General features: G+C 39.2%; 1 protein-coding gene across 1 annotated transcript in view; it reads left to right on the top strand.

Moving 5' to 3' along the window:
* Nucleotides 1-25,173, top strand: part of skor2 (SKI family transcriptional corepressor 2) — a 117,093-nt gene that overhangs the window by 9,025 nt on the left and 82,895 nt on the right. The window lies entirely within an intron of this gene.

Genomic DNA, 25,173 nt, shown 5'->3' with positions numbered 1-25,173 from the left:
CACTGAGCCACCGTCCATCCACCTCCCCGACCTCCTCCTCTTTTCTGTTCATCTCATTTCATACTCTTTCATTAACCCCTTTTTGTATTCTCTTTTTTGATCCGCTTCCAGCTCACCATGTTCAGTCCATCTCTTCTATTTGATATATTCATGATAAGTAATTAGAATAAATTCTGTACTAGTTTAGTGATGCTGTAGCTCTTTTTTTTTATCATCTCTAACAGTCGTCTCTGAATTAAACCGATGCCCACATGAGAACTCCATGCTTGTGACTCAAACACTTCATAGTATTGTTAAAGTTTTTTTAACTTTTCTTTTAAAGTTTTTGTTCTACATTCATACAGGGAGAAATCTGTACATCAAGCAGAAAACAAGCAGAATGAGCCACAAACATAAGACGTATTTTGTTTTGGTTTAGGGGGTAACTCTTACTTAAGTTGACTTGTTAACACTTTACTCACACCATCACATGCTTTACATCGAAACTTACAGCTGCAGTCCGCAACCCCTCTCTGAGAACTGTTGAGCATTCTGGGATATGTAGGAATCAGTCTGTTCAAGACAGACATTCCTATAGCTCTGACAGACTCTGTCAGTGGTGTAAAACAAAAACCACATGCAGAGATTGCTGCTAAAGTCACACACTTGTCATTGTCCTTATGATATTACGATATGATACAAGCTGTGGAAGAATATTACAATTGTTATGACTGTGCTGCATTTGCAAAGATGTGAAACTCATCCAGAGGGATGACAGAGACAGTTATAAGGCAATTAAGGCAACAGCTTCAACTACCCCAGAGTCTTGTAATGCATTTCAACTGTATTCTATTGAAACTGTGATTTCAATATTCAATATTAAAAATAAATCATAATGAATTTGATTATACGCCAGCCTACCAATGAAAGAATGAAATATGGCACTCTAGCTAAATAACAATAATGACTTAAAAACATCACATTCCTTCATTCATTGCCTTCAAATGTATTTGCCAGTTGATGAAAACCCATCTGATTAACATGTTTTTTTTCTCCAAAGTTTGTACAAAATTTGCATAGACATACACATCAAGGTTCTGTCTTTCTAATTCCTGTCTTTCTTACTCTCCCTCTTTCCATTCTTCCCTCCTTCTCTGTTTTTACCGTTTCCGTTTCATCTCACCTTTACCTTTTATATATTCCTTTTTTATTCACTTCTTATTTTCTCATTTTAGCTGTCACTAAACACAAAGGTGCTGCAGCGGCGCAGCAGGAAGGCAGGGGGTCCGGGGGTAGGGGTAAGACCTCAGGCCTGAGGGCACAGAGCCATATTGTGGGGTTATGGTTTGTATGTGTGTGTTCATTTGATTCCTCTGTTTTTCTCCTCTACCCTGACCACCTTTTGTGTGTGTGTGTATGTGTGTGTGTGTGTGTGTTCGAATGAATGCATGAATATGTGAAAGAGTGTCACGTATGGGGGTGTATTTGCGCACATGCTTGTGTGCATTTGTGTGAATGAATGAATGTTTGTGGCTGTGTGTGTGTGTGTGTGTGTGTGTGTGTGTGAATGGAGGCCCCTGGCCAGGCCATACGTTATTGATGCTCCCGCCTCGGGGTACGTCGGGGGAAATGGATGTGTGCGTGTGTGTGCTAGTGTGTGTCTGCATGTGTTTGTGTGTGTGTGTGTGTACGGGGGTCACGTTGTGTCGTCAAACAGCGGCTGGTGAAAGATGGCCAGCACTGATATGATCAGTCATCTGTTGATCAAGATGTACTGCTGCCGCCTCGTTGTAGTTTCTCACTTTGAATTTCACTGTTAACTCGCTCTCTTTCACTTCTCTCTCTTCCTCTCTGTCTTTGTCTCTCTCTCTCTCTCTCTCTCTCTCTCTCTCCCTGGGTCTGTTTTCGTTTGTCTCTGAATTCCACTTCCACTGCTTTTTCTCTCTTTTTCTCTCCATCTGTTCATTTTCAATAGACGTTGTTGTTATTACATCCTTTTTATTTTTTCAAAGCTATAATAAAGAAAGAAATAATGGTCAAATAAATGAACAGGACATGCAAAAGAAGTAAGCCAGTCAGGCATTGTAACAAATGCTCCTCATAATAATAAAATGAAAAGGGCTACAAGTAGAGTTGAAAATACTAAAAGAAAAATGTTTTTTTTTCCTTTTTTTTCTTCACCCCTCTCTGTCCTCTCTCAACATTTATTTCTATTCTTTTTTTTGTAGTTTATATCTATCTGATTTGCTTTCTGGTTTTCTCTAAAATCTGCTTCGCTTTCTTTATCTGTGTATGCCTGTTATCACATGTTATAGTCATCTTCTTTCTTTCTTTCTTTCTAACTTTCTTTCTTTCTTTCTTTCTGTACCCCTCTCCCTGCCTTCCTCTGGTTTTGATCTCTCCGTCACTCACTGTAACACAGTCTGGGTATTGTCTTGTGTGTCTGATGTGACTTTGTGGTTTGACAGTATTGATGTCCATGTGCGTCGTGCGTCTGTGTGTCTTTATACTCTGCAGTTTTTTTTCCCTCTTATGTCGCTCAATATTGTTCTCCTCTGTCGTCTCTCTCCTCTCATGCTTCTGTCTCTTTCACCCTAGTCTTTCTCTTCCTTTCATTAAAGTGTCATATTACATGTACACACACACAAAGACACACAGTCAGGAAACAGTAACACACAGTCACACTTACATACTCAGTAACTCACGCAGATATTCAAATGCACGTACACATGGTCAAACAGTGAGACACAAAGACATACAAGAGACACACACACACAAACACACACACTGCGGTAAGTAGGTAATGTGCTTTAGAAACAGTGGTTAACTGTAAAACACCAGTCTAAAGTGCTCTGCTCTGCGGTGAATAGCTAATGGGCTTCAGAGAGTTTGGTTTTTTAACCTTAAGGCGCTGTTGTTTTCTGTGGTTAAAAGATAATGGGGCTTTGCTGTGTGGTTAAGAGCTGTGTGTGTGTGTGTGTGTGTGTGTGTGTGTGTGTGCGTGTGTGTGTTTGTTATGTGCATAGAGACGAGTGCCAGTAGTGATTTCATTTGAACTGCAGAAATTAGAATTGTACATGCTCATGATGAAAGGCAAATGAATCCCATTCATAAAGTCAACTTGTTTAGGTATTAGGCCTACATAGAGTGTAATTAAGCTTCTTGCTAAAAATCTGATTTGGGAGAAGCAGACAAACACAGAATCAAAGTCACTTAAGTTTTTTTTCAGGTATTTTGCAGTTTGTATATAGAATATAAGTATAAGAAGAATATAAGTTGGTCACTCAGCTTGTTAAGGCCTGTAAGTTACACAGCCGTAAGTGACTCGAAAAATAACCTCCCGTCTTGTCTTGAAAGGGGAGTCGTTTAATTTGATGTCATCTTTAAGAGGCAGCATGGTGGTTTATTGGTTAGCATCGTCTCTGGTCCTGGCTTCTATCCCTGCTGCATCAAACCTTTCTGTGCAGAGCTGGCTTTCTATCCCCCCTCCCTGAATAATTGTGTCTGTCTGTCTGTGTCTTTGGTACTTTGGCTATTTCTGTTTCCCCCACTTATATGATCTGCTTTCGTCTGTGTTTTAAATTTTTCTAACTAATAAGTGTCTTACCTCCTCTGCTGTAAGCACTTTTGGATCGAATTTGCACTCATTTGCTTTTCCAAACAGAATTTGTGCCCCAGAGAGCTCAATCTCATGTGGTGCAACTGAATATAATAGTATAGTTAAAATGCTCGTCTGATTTTAATTCATTGCATTCAGTTTCAAGTTATCCTAAAAAACTGAATTTTGAATATAATATTCTGCATGTGTTATTGCACCTGTGTAACTTTGATAGCAAATTTATATTATGTGTTATGTTAAATATGGATATGTAGATATATTCTGTTATTCATAAGTGTGAATGGTCAATTCATATTTACACTTAACCTGTGTGTATAAAGTATATGCTCATCTATGGATATGTCTTCTTAATTCACTCATCATTACGTTGGTGTTTTCTGTGGGAAAAAGATAATGTCTTTACAATGTGTGGTTAGAGTCGAGACTGGCACAGTTCAGCGCACACTGACCTCAGCTGATGCATAATGTAACAACACTGACCACACTGATGTATTAGTGGACTAAATGACTGTATTAATGGTGCTCAGTGCAGGGAGGGAGGGAGGCACTAAGAGGCCCGAAAAGTGCTTTAAGTGAAGGTGTGGAACAGTGATTGGTTATGATAGGGTGAGTGTGTGTGTGTGTGTGTCTGTGTGAGTTTCAGAAAATCTGTCCTCGTGAGGGCTGAATGTCTCTAAAGATTAGGAAATCCATCACATGTGAAGACACTTTGGAAAAATCCCCAAGTCAACACTGCTTTAAATGGAAACGACTGAAATGCTGAATCATATCGCAGGTATTCTGCATCTACTGTCAGAGATGCAATGACTTATTTGACATCATTAATATCAATGTTACAGTAGTTCAGTGTTAATTAGGGTTTGTTTGTATGGTTGATTATTTCATTTTAGTGTCTTAATGTTTTTAGCCTTTATGGCATGTAATAAGACATTCATTTTAAGGTTAAAACTGTATATTTGGTATATTATTTTGGGCATTATTACAGGCAGAATGACAATAAAAACAGCCAAAGAAATTGCAATGAATTAATTAATTAAAATAAAGAACAGAACTGAGAAAAATGGTGAGTGAAGTGAAGAAGCCAAGAAGAAATATGGAACTGGAAGTGTATATAACCATTATCCATAATTTTGTTCAGATTAGGTAAACATATGGTTCAGTTAGTGTAATATACAGCAACACAATGGTCACTATGCTAAATGGTAGGGGTGCAATGGATCACAGAACACATGGTTCGGATCATATCACGGTTTTAAGTCACGGGTTGGATCATTTTTCGGATCAGCAAAAAAAAAAAAAAATGGAGGGGGGATACAAATATAACTTTCCTTTCCGTTTATTCTGTGAAACACTTAAAGCGAGGAACTTTTACTCATGGTCTTAAATGAAAACAACATTCAAGATGTCCAATGTTTAAATAAAATCTGTGTCGACACATAAAACAGAGTATAAACATACCTGCAGATGTCACTTCAGACCCGTTAGATGCTGGTTCGGTTGTTGCTCTTCAAAATCCCTGTCTTCCATGACTTGTAGCTACAGCAGTTTGTTTACTTTGTCTCCAATGAGACATTAAATTTTGCAATTAATCCGCGGTTCACAGGCGTGCTGAACCGTAGGGGGCAATCCATACAGGTCACAGATCAACTACGTTCTGTTACACCACTAGTAAATGGGCATGGAGGCAGACAAAAGCTATCTTTTTGACTGCTGGTAGTTTTTGTTGACTATTTTTTTTGGTTGTTTATTCCATCAATATGCCGTGTGACATTTTGAAATTCTTCATCCATAACTTGTGTTGGAGTCACATAACACAGAGAACAGTGAGTGTTGATACTTGTAGTAATGAAGTGTCAAAAAGGAGTAGCTAGAGGGTTTGATTTTGTTATGTTGCATAGATCTTTGCTGAAGTGCATGTTGAAGCATGTATAGGCATCTATGATTCTAGATGTGTGTGTGTGTGTGTGTGTGCTCATGCTATTATACTGACATGTCTGTCTGCTTCATGCCATTGTAGTCTAACATTTGTCCCTTAGACAAGTAACATTATCTACAACTCTTTCTCCCCCCCTTCTCTCCCTCCCTTAAAGAAAACTTAAAACCTTTTCTCAGGATTTTGACTAGCCAATTTCCTACTCATTTTTCAACTGATTTTTATTTAGTTTTATTTATTTTTCTTATTTTTGTGAATGTGAATGAATTGTTAAGACGATTTTATCATGCTGATCAATATTTTTATGCTGATGTTAAGCACCTTGAACTGCCATTGTGTATGAAAGGTGCTATACAAATGAAATTGACTTGACTTGACTGCTTACCTTCCCTCGTCCCCCATTTTCTACCATTCATCCATCCTTCATCCCGTCCCTCTTCAGCCCTCCCTTCCTCCCTTAGTTCTTCAGTGTCTAGCCCCAAGTTGTAAACAACTGTCATATCTGGCCTTCTTAAATAGCCTTCACAGTTGCACACACATACACATATACACACAAGCATATCTCATCAATGTTTCAGAGGGAGGGCTAAATATCAGCTAGCTATACCCCATACCTAGTCCTCACTTATTTACATCCGGCTGCCCCTGCGCCACTGAAACCTCAACAGTAACATCAATGATTCATCAGCCAATGTTTTAGCAAAATGCATGCCTCCTCTGTCGATACAGAGGAGGGAAAGAGGAGGAGGAGGAGGAGGAGGAGGGAATGAATGGGAGGAAGGGAAGAAGGTTAGGAGATATGATTGAGGAAAGAGAGAGGAGAGGAAATAGAAAAGAATAAGATGGGAGATGGAAGGATGAAAAAGGCAGAGAGAGAGATATGAGCTAAAAGAAGAGAAAAGAGAGGGAAGTGAAGAAAGGGGTGAAAGGAGAAAAGTGGGAAGGGGGGATAGACATGGTGAGGATGAATTGGAAGGAAAGAGGATTGAAGAAAGGAAGGAAAAGGGGAGAGAGGGTTAAGGAGGAAAGGGAACAGGGAGGACCATCGAACAATGAGAAGAAGAAAGTGAGGGGAGAGAAGTTGGAAGCAAGGAGTAGATGGGAAAAGGATATGGGAGGAAAGAAGAGAGTAAGGAGGAGGACATGAAAGACCAAGGTGAGGGGAGGTGAGAAATGAGGGCAAGAGAGGAAGCATGAAAGGGAAGCGAAAGAGAGAAGAGGGAAGACAGAGAAAAAAAACAAAGAAAAGACAAAGAGGAGAGAGAAAAATTTGTGATTAGGGCAGAAAACCAAAAACAGTACAGGAGGAGAAAGATGAAGAGAGTTGGAAGGTATAGGAGGAGAGGGGAGGGGTGAGAAAAGATATAAGTAGCTGAGATGATGAAGGGCAAAAGAGGATGGACAGGGTAGAGGGAGAAAATCTGGAGAAAGGGAGAAGAGACTAAAGAAGAGGAGAAGAATGGCGGGAACGAGGGAGAAAAAGGGGTGAGGAGCAGAGGAGATTGAATAGGAAAATGAGGAGGAGAAAACAGGAGAGTCGGGAGACAACAAAAAAGAAAAAGCAGAGATACCAATGCATCCGCCTCCTCCCGCCTCTTCCTCCTCTCTTCCTCTGCTTTTCTTTCTTTTCAGTGTCCAACACTTGATCCCTCTTTCACAGATGAAACATGGTCTTTTTTTTATCTTATTTTTGTCAGAAATCAATGATATTCTGCAGACACACACAGACACAAGATTCTGATATGTCTTTTACTCTTTAGATTTCAGTAGAATCTGAACCCACTTTGGAGCTTTATAAGAGTTCACAGACATTTACACATTGATTTTAAAAATGTACCTGCGTTTTGAGATTGCGGTATGTGTGGTTTTGTGGTGTATTGTTACAGTAGACGCAAGACAGAAAGAGACTAAAGCTGAATGAGCAGGAAGGACCTCACCAGTATACAGCATGTAGGAAAACACAGTGACCATATGCCTTTGTTTATATCTCTAGTCCACCTCCTTTTTTTATTTTCAATCCTTTATTCAAAAACAAATGGTATTATGTACCCATAGGGAGATTTATTTAATTGCCATAACACTTTCATGAGAGATGTGCAAACTTTTTTTCAACTTTTAAGATTTTATTTAGAGCTGGAACACTTTTTCTATTGTGGATGGTCTCATTTTGTTAATACATTCAATAAATATTAGATTGATGATGAATTTCAACACTAAATCAGTTTGCGTGTCACTTTAGAAGACATGTGCATGTTTATTCTTATATATAGTCATAGCAAGAAATGGCTTTCATTTGAAAGTCATTTGTACAAAAGAGTTTTTTTCCTAAAACGTATCATGTTAACAGGATTTGATAACCTTAATTTGTTGAATGACTTTCAGTCATACTGTGATGATATGATCATGATGATGCAATCATATTATGTTATTGGTTTACAAAACACTGTTGTCCAAATTAGCTCTTGATTACAATTTGATTGGAATCGCTAACAAGTTTTTGTTTTATATATGTGAAGAGTTTTGACTGGTGTAATTCATAACAGTGGAACTCAGGTCTTGAAATCGGTCATTTTATGTGATTTTCGCATACATTTTCTGCATTGTGACCTATTAATACCATGAACCCTTGTGTGAATACCCATATTAATAAAGTATTGTTTTAATATGAATTATACTTTTTTAATTGAATGTCTTAATATTATCTGGTCTGCGATCAAATCGACTGATATGGAAGAGAATGACGATCATCAGCCGTAAGAAACAAAAACCGGACAAAAGAAAAATACAGAGAGACAGACAGAAACAGAGGGAGACAGAGGGGTAGTTGGCCTTGACATTGAGGAAGAGTTGTTTCAAGGTAACAAGGACGAGACGCTGCTGCTGTGTTTCTCTCTCTGTCTCTCTTTCTCTGTCTCTCTTTTTCTGTCATTTGGCGCCCAGGGTGAAATTATGATAATAAGAGAAAGGAAAAGCTATTACTGTGGCTGCTCTCTCATTATGTAAATGATATTAAACAGGCCCTCTGTGTGTGCGTATGTGTGTGTTTCTGGTGTGTACGCAAACCTGAGCAGCTGAGCAGCCAGGTGCACGAATACGCGTACATGTTTGTGCTCTCTGCCGTATTTGTGCCTCTGTGTGTGAGCATGCGTGCGTGTTTGTTTGCCTTGTTTGCTTGTGTGTGGGCATGTTGAAAATGTCCTTCTCCAAATGTGTGTGTGTATGTGTGTGTGTGTGTGTGTGTCCTGGGGCTATGGGTGCTAATCTCCACACAGTGACTACAAGGTGTCAAACTCCCCCACATTGATTATGACATGTTAATTACACGGCATGTTTCCACCTGCTCTGATCGCGCAAAACACACATTAAAAGGTGCACTGTGTGACAGAAAAACTGTGCACATGCCAGGATGACTATGCGATGTCTGAGCCCGCGTGTGGCTGTGTGTGTGTGTGTGTTGTTGAATGTTCAGACAAAGCTGCAAACAGCTAGTAGTCACTGAAATGTCTCAGATGTTGTCATAATTATGGCTGATAGTTTGGGTCAACTGCACCAGTGTGACGGTGTGTTTACCTGCAGGCTTCTTTGACACAGCCATGTCACACAGATACATCACAGGAAACATATTACTGATAATTCTGATGTTTAAGCGATAATATTAATTTGTATCTCAAATTAGTTTGAACCATCTTCTTAACATTCCCAACAATTTCTCTATATTTCTCGATGTCTAAGTTTTGCTTGTTGTAGTAATGAGGCTAAAAGATTAGCTTGTCCTGGTGTGACGCTGGAGGAAAGAGCATGGATTTATTCAATTCAAAATGGTTTACCCTCTTGGGAGTATGACTGTGCTGAGAAACATTCATGGCAATCTGCTAATCTCACAAGTCAGACAGTTTGTTCTGAGAGTGGCAATTGAAGCTCTTTGAGTGTCAGAATTGGGAAGGGGGTCTATCTTCTTGGGAACATGCATGTGCTCAATATATGTAGAATATTCATTGTAAAACACTAATACAGCAGATAGGTCAGAAAGTAAACTCTGAGAAATCTAGAAAACTCCAAATTACATGGGCCATAAAGCACTTTAGTGTTCACTAAGATTGGTCATTCTGTAGTTGTAGCTTAAAATATTCTCTTTAAAATTTTAAACTTTCTGAAGTAAAAGCAAACAAAGTGTTACTCCATAGTGGCAACCCTTTTGCCTTATGCAACTGTTCAATTGCTTGTAAGCAAACAGAAATTGTAATAGATAATAAAGAAAAACATAGGTAATCATGTGCAAACAGCTCTTGAAATTGTTTATTTTATATCTGATAACCACTATCTCATTATTGAGCCAGTAATAAAATGCAGAATTGCGATGATAATCAATAGTCATTGTTTCACCTGATTTCACATACAGTAAATTGCCTTTAATCAAATCACACTGGGAGCGACGCTGAGAAACTAATTACAATATTCTTTATGTGATTATGAATTTTTCTGACAAATATTGACAATCTGCTAAACCTCTACTCTCTTTATGTTCTCGCTCTTTTTCTCTGTCATTTGTGTGCTTGATTGCATGTGCACTTTAATATGTTGCTGCTTTTATATAGGTGTGTGTGTGTGTGTGTGTGAGTGTGTGTTTGCGTGGTGGTCGGTCCTGCTCTACTCCATTGCTCGTTCATATGCTTCATACCACAGATCCTCGGGGGTTTATAAATATTGATCGTTACAAAGGATGGATAGATGGTTGATAGCCTGTCTTGGCCCTGGAAACACACACACACACATGCACGCACAAACACACACACATACACACACACACACACACACACACACACTTCTAAATCCCTCTTTCCGAGTAGCCACAGCCCAACACAATCTCTACCTAATGTGTTACTTTCTGAAAAATAGTAATAAAGCTTTCTAAAGGAAAATGCATGCAATACCACAGTTAACACCAAAGTTTTCTTTTGTTCTGTTTTTATTCATGTTGCTGTTGCTTGCACAGTATTTCAACTCAGCAAACACATCAACTAAAGCATTTTTACATTTTATATGCAGATGATGTTCTTATACTGAGTTCACTACATTGCTCAAAGGTGTTTGAAAAGTTTTGTCGGTAAGATTATGCAAGATTTGAACCTGTGAGTTACGCTTTCTCTCTTTGGCGTGCCAACACTGTGGTGTGAGATTCTAGAGAGTGCTGTAGACGTACAGGTGAAAATCTGAAGAGTTTCTTTCCAAAGTGAGACAAAAAGCGTTTCAGCAAACGATGATGACTGTTTGTTAATTTTGACCAACAGTCTGGTCAATAATTAAATTTTGACTTTCAGCAAAATCATATTGTTCAATTTCTGTTGTCTAAACAAATGATTTAGAGCAAGCTGTATGAAAACTTACAAAAGTAATTAATGGAAGTTTTCACACACACACACACACACACACACACACACACACACACACACACACACACACACACACACATATATATATAATATGAAGAGTTTGAACTTTTGAGCATCACTTAGATTTTTGAGATTGTTTTGTCCATGTTTGTATGTCTTTGTCACTAACTTTTATTATTGATCATGAAAGACACAACATCATATTTTGTTAATTTCCACAGCAACAAAACTACTAGCTACTACTACTAGCAACTAATTTTTGATAATGGTAGTAAAAGTAATAATTTTTTACTTGCGTGAGTGGGGCTGAGTTACCTCTAAGTGCCTGATTGAAGTTTTTATTTATTACTGACAGGATTAATGTAGTGTATGGCAGATGCAGTATGTGTACGCCTGACATGAAGGTGTATTGTGTTTGGCTCCTCCATCACATGCTCCATTTGAGCACTTAACAGTGGTTGAATGAAGAGCTTTGTCCAACAGCATATGGACGCCATCAAAAAGCATGTCAAAGCTACTTCTACAGAATGAGTAAGAGCCAAAAATAAAACTGGTTGTTGTCAGAGATTGTTGTCAAAAGTTGATCAAAGTGATCCTGAATCATTCAAATTTGTGAATTGCAGAATTGTAACAATGTGAAGGTCCTTGAAGCAAACAAGCACTAAGAGAGTGTTTTGTGAAATCTTTTAGATGCATCATAAATCCATTAATATACCAGCTGCACTGCACTTTCTCAAGACCTGCATTTCAGTAGTCTGAGACAGTGCATTGGGAACACTTGAGATGAATTACATTTTATATTTCTGTCATTAATTTTATATTCTTACACTGATGAGAGAATATGACATCCACAATTTGAAGGTATCTACTAAACCATAATTTATTCACTTATAATTCTGCAGCTTTTATAATTCTGTGGTATTGCAAATTAATTATTTCTTCTTAATTGTATTTAGACATATCCATTAAGTTGCCCTCACAAGATCATTGATTAAAAGATTGCTTTCTCAAGGCCAGTAGGCATACAGTGTTCAAAATGCTTTACTTGCTGTTTCTACAATCTCTTATTGTTTGCGTCACCAGGCAGAAAACAAAAGTTCCCATTCTAACATGACAGAGAGCTCCAAAGCACACAACAGAGATCTCTGTAGATGTAATTTTATATTTGCCATCAGTGTCAGGGCGTAGGTGGATGGTGCTGCACATGTTCAAAGCCTTAGAGAGAGTGACAGGATGGCCTCTCAAAAAACACAATAGATTGAGATGATTGGATTGAGGCTTGGCTAAAAGCGCAGCAAGACCACTTGAAGAAGCAGAGGGTCTGAACCGGAATAATGAGACACAAGATCAGACGCTGTATTACCACGATCCCATCTGCACTGCCCGATACTTCTAAACACTCCATAAGCCATCTTTCTTACACACTTTTTTAAAAAAGGTCCCCTGTGTGAGCGAGAGTGAAAGTGAGGGAATAATTAGATGGAAAGATGAGAACACAAGCTGCATTTCCTGGTACATGACTGGGTTGCTAGACACTTTTAAACACTCCACACGGTTCACACATTCCCACTCATATATGCTAAATTTTGATGTTTAAATATTACGCACTTCAGCAACATGTTCTTGCATATTGTCTGTTGCTACACTGTAACCCTTTAATACCATGATATACATCTGGTCCCTGGCCATTGGCCACTTTTGTCTGATGGTGAAGTCTGCATCTGGGTCTATGTATATGTTAAAAGTAGGCGGCAACTACCACAGCTTGAGGCTGAAGCCAATGCAGAAGTACTTTAAAGTGCAATGCCACTGACGGCCTCTAGATGCTGGCTCCGATTGTCTCCCGATCAAAACTTCTCTAATAAGTGTACTGGTGGTCATCTTGGAAATTATTGCACTGTTAATAAGATTTGAAGACTTATAGTAGGCTTTGATACCTGCTGTGTGGGTGTTGATTGACAGCTGTGACAGTTTGCTCGCTTGCTTCTCTCCCCAGCTCAGACTATTGTCCCAATATTTCAGTAAGTTTAATCTTACTTGATTATGATACCTGCCCTGTCAGTACAATTTAGCTAAAGCAGCTAACATCAGCCCAAGTTTGCACCGCTCAGTGTTCCCAGTCAGCTAGTATTCACCTCGGTTCGAGGTAGTGGGGCATGTTTCCAGAGTGTGAAACACCCTGCACTCCTTATTTGGAAGATCCTTGCTCCAAACGGAAAAGATGGTGCCGTCCATAAGCAGTAACCAGACGGGTGACATCTGGGACTGTTTTCCTGGTTTTGACTAGGTCCCATCAACCTTTAATTGGTACACCCAACTGCAAGCCAGGCTTTATAGCTCAATGTCAGTGCTCAAACTCACTATTGCTCTTGTGGTTGAATGAAAGCAAATCCTTCAGCCAGGTTCCAAAATCTTGTGGAAAGCCTTCTTAGAAATTTGGAGGCTGTAATAACAATATATTAAAGCCTGTGGTTTTGAGATAAGATGCTCAAAAATCACATATGGGTATAGTGTTCAGGTGTCAGCTGTACATTGTATGGTGTACAGCTTTGTATGTGCACAAAGGAAAAAAAAAAGTGTGTGCATGTGTGTGTGCCCTAGCTCATTTCTCAGGGTGTGTGTTAGTGTCTAATTCCCAGTGACAGATAACTGGTCAGAGCAGCACTGTGTCAGCTCTGTTTAGCCAGGACAGGCCTCCTGGAAATTAGACTTAACTCATAACCACAGACACCAGTTGTCCTCCTACACGCACACACACACACTCACAAGCATACGCAGACATATCGACATGGAGAAAACTGGGCGCATGTACCGATATAGGTTGACAGTGGTACACAAAATAATGTGGGCATGCACATACAAAGGCATACATGTGCAGATATTACGCAGAAACACATGCAATCCTAAACTTAAAGATGGACACACACACAAACACACACTGTGCCAGAAAAACAACTTATTCAGTACCTGTCACCTCTGCTTAATAAATAAGAATCTGGTTTTGTCTGTTTGCGCGTATGGGAGGAGAGGTTTAAGGTGTGTGTGTGTGTGTGTGTGTGTGTGTGTATGCATTTGTTGATTTGTGTGTGTTTTGCGATAGAGAGAAAAAGAGATGGGGGGCGAGCGGAGGAGCGTAGCTGTCTAGATTAACCATCTAGTCGGTGTGGTCAGGCCCCTTAATGAAAACCAATAGAGATTCACTCTGCTTTAATGAACAACATACACACCTCACAGCCTCAATTTACACCTGCAATAAGGCCCTGTCACTCACCTTGCATCTGCGTGTGTGTATGTGTGTGTGTGTGTGTGAGAGAGAGAGAGAGACGGAGAGAGGGAGGAATAAAATGAATATGGGGTCTTTTTCTCTTTTTCTCACTGTCCTCCTTTTTTCATTTTTTCTTTATCTCCCCTTTTTTTGTCTCTATCTTCCCGTCTGTCTGTTTTTTAAATTTCCACTTTTCTTTTTTTCTCTTTCATTTTTGGCTTTTTGTGTGTTGTGTATGTTTGTATGTGAACCTTGCAAGTCAATCTGGTTGGTGACACTCCTGATCTGGCTTCTAAAACCAGTAAGCAACCCTGGCAATCAGAAGCCACCAAATTAATTACCACATGTTTGAGCTTGAGAGGTTACACACAAACACACACACGCAGACTTACACACTTGACTTTACCACAGCAAGTGTAAACTCTGAGACAGCTGATCTCTTTGTCTTCTTCGACTTTTGATATCTATTTTTTTTATTTTTGTCTAATTTTGTCTTTTACCTTTCTGTAAGGCCATGTGTGCACTGACATTAGGCCAGAGGCCTGCTAGATGTCACTTTGTCTCTATTTCAGACTGTTTTTTAACTTGGATCTAGTACAGTTTACCATCAGTAAATGTTGCCAAAGCATGAAACAAAACAGATGACATCAATCATCAGTCAATAAGAATAATAGTATAATAAAAATATGTGTCCGTGTCCCACATTGCAACTTCGTGATACCAAATGACTAGTTTGAAATTATGTTGTGATATGTAAAATAAAGCCTCTTTACCAAAAAAACAATTATCCAAAGATTCCTCCAAACCCACAGTTGTAACTCTGTGCTCTTGTTATAATGCATAAGGTCAAATTCAGAGATCATGTTTGTCTTTTGTAGTACACATTTAAATTGGTGCCTGAGTGTGTGCATGTTTATATGTGTGTGTGTGTGTGTGTGTGTGTGTGTGTGAATGATGCAGACCATTCTGTAATTGAATGCATTGACTGTGTTTGGCTTCCATGAGTCAAAATCAGGCTTGAGAGTCAAAAGCCTCTTTTGAATTGGCGGTCAGGACCTCACCAACTGTTACTTATTAGATGATTTGATTGATGCCAAACAGCAGCATAATCATCTATTTGTATAGTACACTACTAATCTGACTGCAGGGATTTCAATGCAACTTTTGGTGGGGGGGTTGTATTAACTTCTTTATTAAAAAAACATACAGATATTTGAAAGTATAAAAAAAACCCACACACACACACACAAAAGAGGGTGCAATGGGGAAATCACTTACTGTAAGTCATAGTACTTTATCCGTCCATCCATCCATCCATCCATCCATTTTCTTTACCGCTTATCCTCTAGAGGGTCGCGGGTGAGCTGGAGCTAGTCTCAGCTGACATAGCTCGAGAGGCGGGGTACACCCTGAACAGCTCACCAGTCAATCACAGGGCTAACATATAGTATAGTCATATTCATTTAGTATAACCAGAAAGAATCACACGCACAGACTTGAGGTGCTACTTGCAGCATTGTCCTTTTTTCACCAGCAAGCTTCTAGAGAAATGCGTTCTTTATTTTGAGTTACAACAGTAACACCGTGATCATGTGATAACGGATACTGATAACAGTCAACTGTCTCATTTATTCACTACACTTAAACTAAAGCATAAACATTCTTTTGGTAATAATGAACTTTTCAGGGGTGCAAAATCTCTAACAATTTTTTTGGTGCATTCTACAGTGTGTAGAATTTAGTGGCATCTAGTGGTGAGGTTGCAGATTGCAACCAACTGTATACCTCTCTCCTTCTCTTTCTAAGTGTGAAGGAGAACCTACGGTGGCCCTGAAACTCGTGAAAAATGGAAAAGACCCTCTCTAGAGCAGGTGTTTGGTTTGTCCGTTCTGGGCTACTGTAGAAACATGGCGGTGCAACATGGCAGGCTCTGTAGAAGAGGACCTGCTCCCTGTGTAGATATAGAGGGCTCATTCTAAAGTAACAAAAACACAGCAATTCTTATTTTCATTTGATTATACACTAATTAAAACATACATATGAATATTATATTCCATTTCTGCCAATATATCCCCCTAAATCTTACACACTGGTCCTTTAATACCATTGTTGTTAAAAAATAAATAAATACTGTGGACACATGAAGGTATTAAAATCCAGCAGTCAGTGAGAGGTGAGTGTTAGCTGAGGTAAAATAACGGTAACAGGTCACGGTGTGTTATCTGAACAGGTATTTGACCTGTCTGACCTGACTATGTTACGACTAGACTGGCAACATGATCTTAGCCTGACTGGGGCCGAGCACTCTGACTGACTAATTCAGCAGCCAGACTCACGAGAGTAGATGCATCCTGTGTGTGTGTGTGTATATAGTAGGAGTCGCAAAGTTAGATGGGCATATGACACTTTATTTTTCCACCATGGTTTTGTGTGTACTCATATTAAAGTGTGGGTTTTTGAGTGTGGGCAAACCGGGATGAGTGTGTTTGAATGAGATAGTAAACGTGGGGAGAGGAGAGAGTTTGAGTGGCACTAATGAGTTTGAAATGTGACTACAACACCATCTCTCTCTCAGTATCACATTTATACAATCAAATAACACACACATACACACACACACACACACACACACACACACACAATACTGCTTCTACTGCACTATTGCTGTTACAGTACTACTGCAGTTCTTCTTCTAATGTCCTCTACTACTATTTAATAGGGCTGTGACTGTTAATAATTCTACTACAACAACTGTTATTCTTACAGTCAGCACTGCTGCTAGTACCAGTATTGCTTACTACCACTCAAATTATCACCACTAAACAAAATGACCCTCTGTTTAAGGTGAAAGGTGTGCAATGCCTCTTTCTCCTCAAATCAGATGGTGTCAAAGAACAAGAACAAGGAAGATGCATTTGAGATGATTTAAGTAATCTTTTTAAAGTGCTAATTTCTGTATAATTAGAGGCAAGAAAGATGAGATCTTATTAGGCAGTGAGGAGGTAATTTGTCACAAATTAACTTAAAAAAATGGTAGCTAAAACTGTGAAATCTAATGAACAACTTTTGTTAGCTGATTTGTGTGAAAAGAAAGCTATTCAAAGTCAGTTTGTTTTGTTTGTTTTTTGTCGTAATGAAATTAATGTTATTTTAAATGTCATCTTAGTCTTGGTTAAATGAAAAACGATGCACACACACATACACACGTACGCACATGTCTGACTTTCACTTGCTTCTCAGGTACAGGCCCAGACAGGTGAAAGACACACCAGAAAACACATCACCTGAGCCACCTCAGGTACACACTATTACCTTCCACTCTGTTACCTTACCTTCACACAGCGTAACCTGTCTTAATAATTACCTCAGCTTACACAGACATATTGAGAGCTCAGATGAAGATTACCTGTGCAGTGGTGCACGTATAATATGCAGGCTAGGTGTCATCTGTGAATTTAAGGGGTCCATTATGGTTAGTTTCCCAAGGTGGAAAGCAGGATGCTTAGTGGGCATCAACATATTGCACAATGAAGTCCATTAGTGACTTGCTAAAAAACAGCGTTTACGTCTAAAGCTTTATCCCTCACTGTGACAGTCGCCTGCAGAGTAAAAACAACCGACACAAATTCAAAATGTCAAGGTGTCCCTTTTTAACAACTCTGGCACATTTATTGTGACATACCCACTAGGAAATGCAACTAATGCCATCAAGGTCTAATTATGAGCCAGCTCTGACTGCGCTCCGGGCGTCATCCATCATACTCTGTGCTGATACTGTCTCTGCCCATATACACGCTTGTAATCACGCTCTGTCTCAGGTGCCATTTGTCATCCTCTATGGGTGGCTGGGTTTGTACTAATCACTACTATTACAACCATATCAGCACACCTAAGCAGTTCCTAATGGACTCATTCTGACGAGTGGCTCATTGTTTTTGCTTTTTTTTTACTGACTTTCCCCACTAGTATATGTGGATTTTTTAAAAGGAGCAGAACCTAGATCCACGAATGCACATTTCTGATTCTTAGAAATTTGAATTATCTGTATTTCTGCCTGCTTTTTCTTCTGTTATTTCAGTATGGCATTCATCTTAGCTTGTAAGCAGTAGGCATCTATCAATTTTAATTTTTATATTACAATTATATCTATATATTCATGTCTTTGCAAGTCAGATTGTGGAATCCTTTATGTACTGAAGCAGAGTTTTGCCATGTTCCCTGAAGACAACAGTTGATTTAAGGTTTAAGATTGAAAAATCTGTAGTATTGTTTTAATTCAGTTGAACACAATTGCTCTAAGTACTTGGTGTGCGGTTGCTTTTTTAAAGAAACAAACCAACACTGTTAGACTGATAGAAATGCAGCAAATAAAAACAATATTGAATGCTGAGCAAGGAATTTAATGTTTCCTAATAAGTTTTCTGAATGATGGAAATTCTCACTTACGCATCCCATAGGACCATATGAATAATGCTTTTTAATTCAGCAAACATTATTTAGCAGGTTTTAGGATGATTAAGGGTGGGAACATAGTGAGTGTGTGTCGCAGAGCAGAACTGTCTTTTCAATTCAGTCTCCACAACTTTTGCATCTCTTACTCACCCTCTTTTTTCTCTTGTATCTTTTCCTCTGCTTCCTACTCTGTCTCCTCTTCCTCCTCCCATCCAACTTCCTCTTTTCGTTCATTGTTCCCAGATGCCTCAGGCTGGTCTCTTGGTCTGATGGTTCCCAGCAGGAGGGAGGACTTAGGATGCAGGAATACTGGGAACACATATAATGCTAAATAATGTGCTGCTGTATTCACAGGACTGCTCTGGATAATGTCATTTACATTATTACATTCAATTACAAAAACAACCACAAAGTAATTTGTGGAGGTTTTTTCGACCTCAACCATTAAAAAAGACTTGCCTTGGACAGTCATTTCAAGTTGGATGTATTAAAATCACAATAATAATTCAACTTCTTTCAGCAATTAACATTAATATTAGTGTTTCAGAAAGGAAACGTTGAATCTCTATGTTTCAGTAGGTTTAATATGTAGCATATCAACATATCATATAATACATATCATAGGGGAAGTGATATAGTTCAGATGACATCTATATGTGCTCACTCCCATGTTAGGAGGAGGCGGGTTGGGTGGTTGGCTAGAAAGTTAGTGTCATTGCACAAAGTTTCAAAACAGCAGAGATCACTGTTCACGACCACTGCTCGCTTCCCGTGTCAACTGTCAAAACTGGGTATTTTTAGCAAGAGGTCGGGACATTTGCAGCCGTTTTCCCTGGTGACAGAACTGGGTATTTTAACCCAAACTGTGATTTTTCCTAACCCTTTTGTGCCTAAACCTAACCAGACCTTAACCACAGCATTGTCACACCATAAAACATAATTATTCAACTGATAACGGCCATTTAATGTGGTGTTAAATGAAATGTGATCAACATTGAAACATAGAGATTAAAACGCAGAGATTCAATGTATCCATGACTTGCGTAAATACATTATAATGCGTGAAACATTTGTCAAAACTGAATACATATGTACAGTCTTATGAAATGGAAATACTCAGATGAATGGCTTTACCTCAAAAGTGTATTGAAGTGCAGTAGCTACTTTTATTATACTTTTATTATCTAACCATTACCATTATGGATTTACAAATGAGGTCTACTTTTAATTAATAGTGAAATAATAAGTATTGATAACTTTTCAATGGTGGAGGTGAATACCAGCAATAGCATAAGTACACTGACTGCCCGTGTGTGTTCATTATACATAGTATTTGTGATTGAACTAGTGGAGCGATGCATGAGTGTGTGTGGCTATACCATTTGTTGTTTATTATGTTGGTAGTTTTGGCACTGAGGCTTTACCCTCACTGTAAATCACTCAGCTTTCACTGTTTGAGAACATCAGCTGCAGTAAATGATTCAAATATAAAATGAACATGAGCATAAAGACCACTTGTGTGTTTATCGTATCTCTTCAGTCTCGAGCCTTGACTGCACTGCATTGTAAAGTAATAAAGCAGTGTGTAGTTTTCACAGAGAGCTAGTAATTATGGGAGCGCTGTGATGAGAAGGTTTTTCTCTAGATAGATAAGATTGGCCATTCATTACCAGCACTACACACACACACACACACACACCAGCTGCAGAGAGACAATGGAGTGCAGGCTGATTCAATCTGAGCTTGTACTTACAGACAACAATGAGATAATCAAGTAGAGCATTACACCGCACAGTGTAGGGCTAGGTGTGTGTGTGTGTGTGTGTGTGTGTGTGTGTGTGTGTCCCTATAGTGGCATAACCTTTTCCTCTTTTAAGCACAACATAATTCATGCCATTCTTGTAAACTTATTGCACCATAGTGTATGTCTCTGTTTGATGATGTGTATGTTATGTGGAGTACAGACAAACACACGCGAGGAACCAGCAGGGACAGAGGGGAGGAAAAAAAGAAGGGAAAAAAGAAAATCTTTCTTTCACCATCATTGCTCTGTGCAACAAACTCTACTTTACATCTCTCTGGGGAAAGCAGGTTAAAGAAAATATCTGTGGAGTGGAAGTAAGAGGAGAAGGACCAAAGAAGGAGGTGGAGAAAGGAGGAGAAATTTGGGAAAAGGAGACAGAAAAGGCATGTAATTTATAGTTGTCAGAGGAGCAGAATCTGCCATAGGAAGGATCCTGTCTCTTTTTCTTTTCTTTCACTAGTACTCTCTCTCTGCTTCTCAATTGATATGTGCTTGATTCCCAACAACCCCCTCTGGCGCCCGCTGGGGAGCCTTTTTAGATTTTACGCTTGGATATATCTGTTTAACTCCCCGTTTACCCCTCTGACAACATGATGACACACACACACACACACACACACACACACACACACACATGCAGAGCTGCCGGCAGAGAGTGTGAGGGAGAGAGATGCTACCCCATGGTCCCCTGGGAATTGGATATAATACAATACAATAAAATAAAGACAGAGGAGAGGAGGGGAGATGTTTTTATTGTGGTGTGAGACACCCCTCATCGATGTGTGTGTGTGTGTGTATGAGTGTGTATATTTATATATATATCCAGGCCTAAAAAAATAAAGACTTTGAGCAAGATGGATAACTTGTGGATAAAACTTGTTTTTCCTTGCTCATTTGTTCAATTTAAAACTTCAAGAAAAATAATTCTCCAATAATCTTGATTTGCTTTATTTTATTCTATTCTAATCTGTAACATAGACTCATTTATTCAGTGTCCTGAGGTGTGTGTGTGTGTGTGTGTGTGTGTGTGTGTCGGGGGTGGCGTTATGCTAATGAGTCTTTGGATGGTTAACACACTGCCTCTGGGGAGAAGGGGAGGTGCAACTACATGAGCGTGACTGACGGCGAGCAGCATGACCGATAAATGAATGGAGTTTATCCACCCTACTCTTCCGATATTGTTTTCAATATTGTGACACAAACGGCGACAACAACAGCAAAGAACAACAAAGAATGAGGATGGCAAAGGGCCATCAAGGGCAACACCAAAGCAGATTTCAGTCAGATTATAAAATTGATAATATTCACGGGAACCACAATGAAAAATGAAATACAAGATGAATCCATAAAATGTGTAAAAGAGCTTATTAGAGATAAGAGTGGCAGTTTTAAAAGTCAAAACACTTGTTCACTCATGTGCTGTTAAAGGGAGATCCATCTCCACTTCAATTGCTGCATTTACCAAATCCTACACTACCATTCTGGTTCTACTCGTTCTTCCTTCCTTCTTTTCTTACCCCTGTCTGTCTTTTCTTTTACATCTTTTCTGAGAATAGTTTCCTAGCTTTGGCCCAATTTATGCATGAAATATTTGATTAAAGAAGTAATACTTAAATGATTTACAGAAGTAGCTAATTAATCAATTACATTTTACAGCATTATTTAATGCATTATTTATTATTTTTTATAGTATATGTAAGACATACTGTGCCAAAAACAAGTTGTATAGAGTATAAATATTGTTTGGTAGCTTTCTATTACTTAGAAGCAAACAAATAGATGTCAGACCTAATTGATCTATAATGCCTTTTATTCTGCTAAAGCAGGCGAGACCGTAAGAACATATCCATCGATCCCCCTCATCTCCCTCATCCTCACCCTCTCTCTCCTCCCCTCCCTTCTTTTGAACCCTTGACCACGACCTCTAAAGGTCAGAGGTCAAGGTTTGGGGTCTGATCGGTGACACTGAAGAGTCGCAAGACCCACCCGCCTCTTTTTCTCCGTTTAAGCAGGTGGAAAGAATGCGATTGCGGTGTTAGATTGATTGGTGGTGCATGCTAGAGACCCGCAGTATCTCTGTGTGTGTGTGTGTGTGTGTGTGTGTGTGTGTGTTTGTGTCGTTGCGGCAACAACAATGCATTTCAATAGGTCTAATGTGAAAGCTGTCAATACTGCTGATCCAAACCACAACGCTTCATAGGAGGTTATTGCCCTTTGGCTGGTAGACAGCGTGTGCATGTACAGAATGTGTGCATGTGAACTTATGTGTGTATGGATATGTTATATGCTGGTGTGTGTTCATATATGTGTATGTGTGTGTGTGTGTGTTAATTGACAGATGTTGGCTCTTAACACATCAGCCAGAGGGAAGTAAAGGAACTGTGTATTGATTGGTTCAGTCATGATTGTCAGCTGCCCCCTTTCACATTTATTCTCATGTTCCTCATTTATTTCTTCAGTTTCTTTCTTTTGTTTTTTGCCTTCCATATTTAAGAGTTGCAGGTTTTTATATTTTACATCAGCATTCCCTGCACATTTCAGAGTGTAGTGAAGTTAAGCTGGAGTTCTTTCTTGTTTAGTTTTACTCTAAATGTGTTTATTATTCACAGCGACAGGAGAAAATTGTCCACCCGTGAGATATTTTAATACTTCCGACTGCTCTCTAAAGACGGCTGAACTTTTGTGGATTTAAACAGAGATGAATTGTAATTTATTCTCAATCATGTATTCTGACCGTCAGCTTATTTGTTTTTGTCCACTGTTTAGGGTAGCGATTTTCAGTAGTGATTTATTTAATGTTTGTGTCATTACTTTGCCCCAGTTGTGTTTTTACCTTGATAAATTGTCCTTGTTGCTGCACGGTAATGGAAGGTTTCATAGTCACAGTTTGATTTAAAAAATAAGCTCTTTATATTACCGAGATATTACACAATTATTACTGGGCGATAGGACCCTAGTGGTTCTATGTTGTCATGCATATGTGTGTGTGTGTGTGTGTGGTTGTGTTTGTGTGTGTTGGCATGCATGTTTACATGTCTCCAATCATTTCTGTTGTATGTGTACGTGTGTTGTGAAATTAGGTGTTATTGAGCTCCTCTGACTGGAGAGTCCCTGTGGTGCCTCTTCTCACTGCTGGAGATCAAACAACACACTACACTGCACTACACACACACACACACACACACACACGCACACACACGCACACACACACACACAAATCCCTTTGGTGATTATCAGATCCCCTCAGATCCTCTCGAAGCCTCAGACTGAAGTGGAATTCACTTTGCTTTTTATTTACTGGACATGGAAGGCCTAACAACAGTCGTAGAAGGAGACCTAGTGTGCACACACACACACACACTTACATGCATCAAGACTCCCACTGTACTAAAAGTATAAATTTTCCTAACTTGTCACATTCTCATATTGGTATAACAATTGAACAACAATTGAAATTACTTTAAAATGACTCAACAATTGGCATGTTTACTTTTTCCAATCACCGAGAGGAAGATCACCACACAAGTCGGCTTTACAAAACCCATGTTGTAATGACTTTTATGTCATTTGTGTGTGTGTGTGTGTGTGTGTGTGTGTTTGCCATTTCACAGTACGCTGGTGAACTGTATGAATACAATGTATGAACAAATGCTTGTGTGTGTTTCTGCACACAAGCTTGTAGAACCTGTAATATTTGTAAAACAGTTGGATATAAATTACATTACCCGTGTGTGTGTGTGTGCATGTGTGTGTGTGTGAATATGTATGTGGATTCTTACTTGTGTGTGTGTGTGCGTGCGTGCATGTTTGCAGTCATCCATTCACATCCGTGTGTCTGTGAATGGTGTCTCTAAGTGATCATATTTGTCCTCTGAATGTTGCTGAATCTAAACCAGGTCTATCTGAGTCCCCCACAGACAGGCAGGTATAGAGATATTATGGGATTTGTGCAGGTACGCTCCCCCTTCTCTCTCTCTGAATGAGTGTGTGTGTGTGTGTGTGTGTGTGTGTGTGTGTGTGTGTGTGTGTGTGTGTGTGTGTGTGTGTGCGCATATTATGGAGATCAGAGGCAGGCTGGGAGCCTCCGAGGCTATTAGCTCATCTGTATTGTATTGAGACGAGGGTATGTACACATCTGCTGATGACACCAGAGAATTGAGCAGTGTGTGTGTGTGTGTGTGTGTGTGTGTGTGTGTGTGTGTGTGTGTGTGTGTGTTTGATCTCAGACACACCTTCATTTTGTGTGCATGTGTTGTGCGTATTCATATGTGCTTGTCCGTGAAAGACTCCAATATTATTATAATTTGACAGCTACACTCTTGCAGGCAAATTGCTCAGCTGTGGTAAAACAGCTGATAAAAGTATATAAATATAATACGGCACACGATTTGTTTTTGTTTTTTCATTGAGGAGCCAGCTTTGATGTATCAAGGGAGTTATTGCTATCAAAATGTAAAACATTTGAATATGTGAATTGTGAAATGAACAGCAAATATGTGAGATACTTGTAACATGAAGCGGCGAAAAATGGGGAAACATTTCTCAAATCAGTCCATCAGTGCCCAAGTCTGATACTGCTCATTTTGCATACAGACCCCTTTTTTATTTTATCATATAAGTGCATCCTCGCGCCTGTGAGAATTAGTGGTAAATTTGTCTTCTGACATTTTATTACATTTTCTTCCTTTATCAAGAAATTGGCTCTGTTACCTTGTCTGGCAGGTTGGATCG

Source organism: Thunnus thynnus, chromosome 19 (assembly GCF_963924715.1).
Source record: "Thunnus thynnus chromosome 19, fThuThy2.1, whole genome shotgun sequence".
Classification (NCBI taxonomy): domain Eukaryota; kingdom Metazoa; phylum Chordata; class Actinopteri; order Scombriformes; family Scombridae; genus Thunnus; species Thunnus thynnus.
This window is presented reverse-complemented; position numbering and strand designations above follow the sequence as displayed.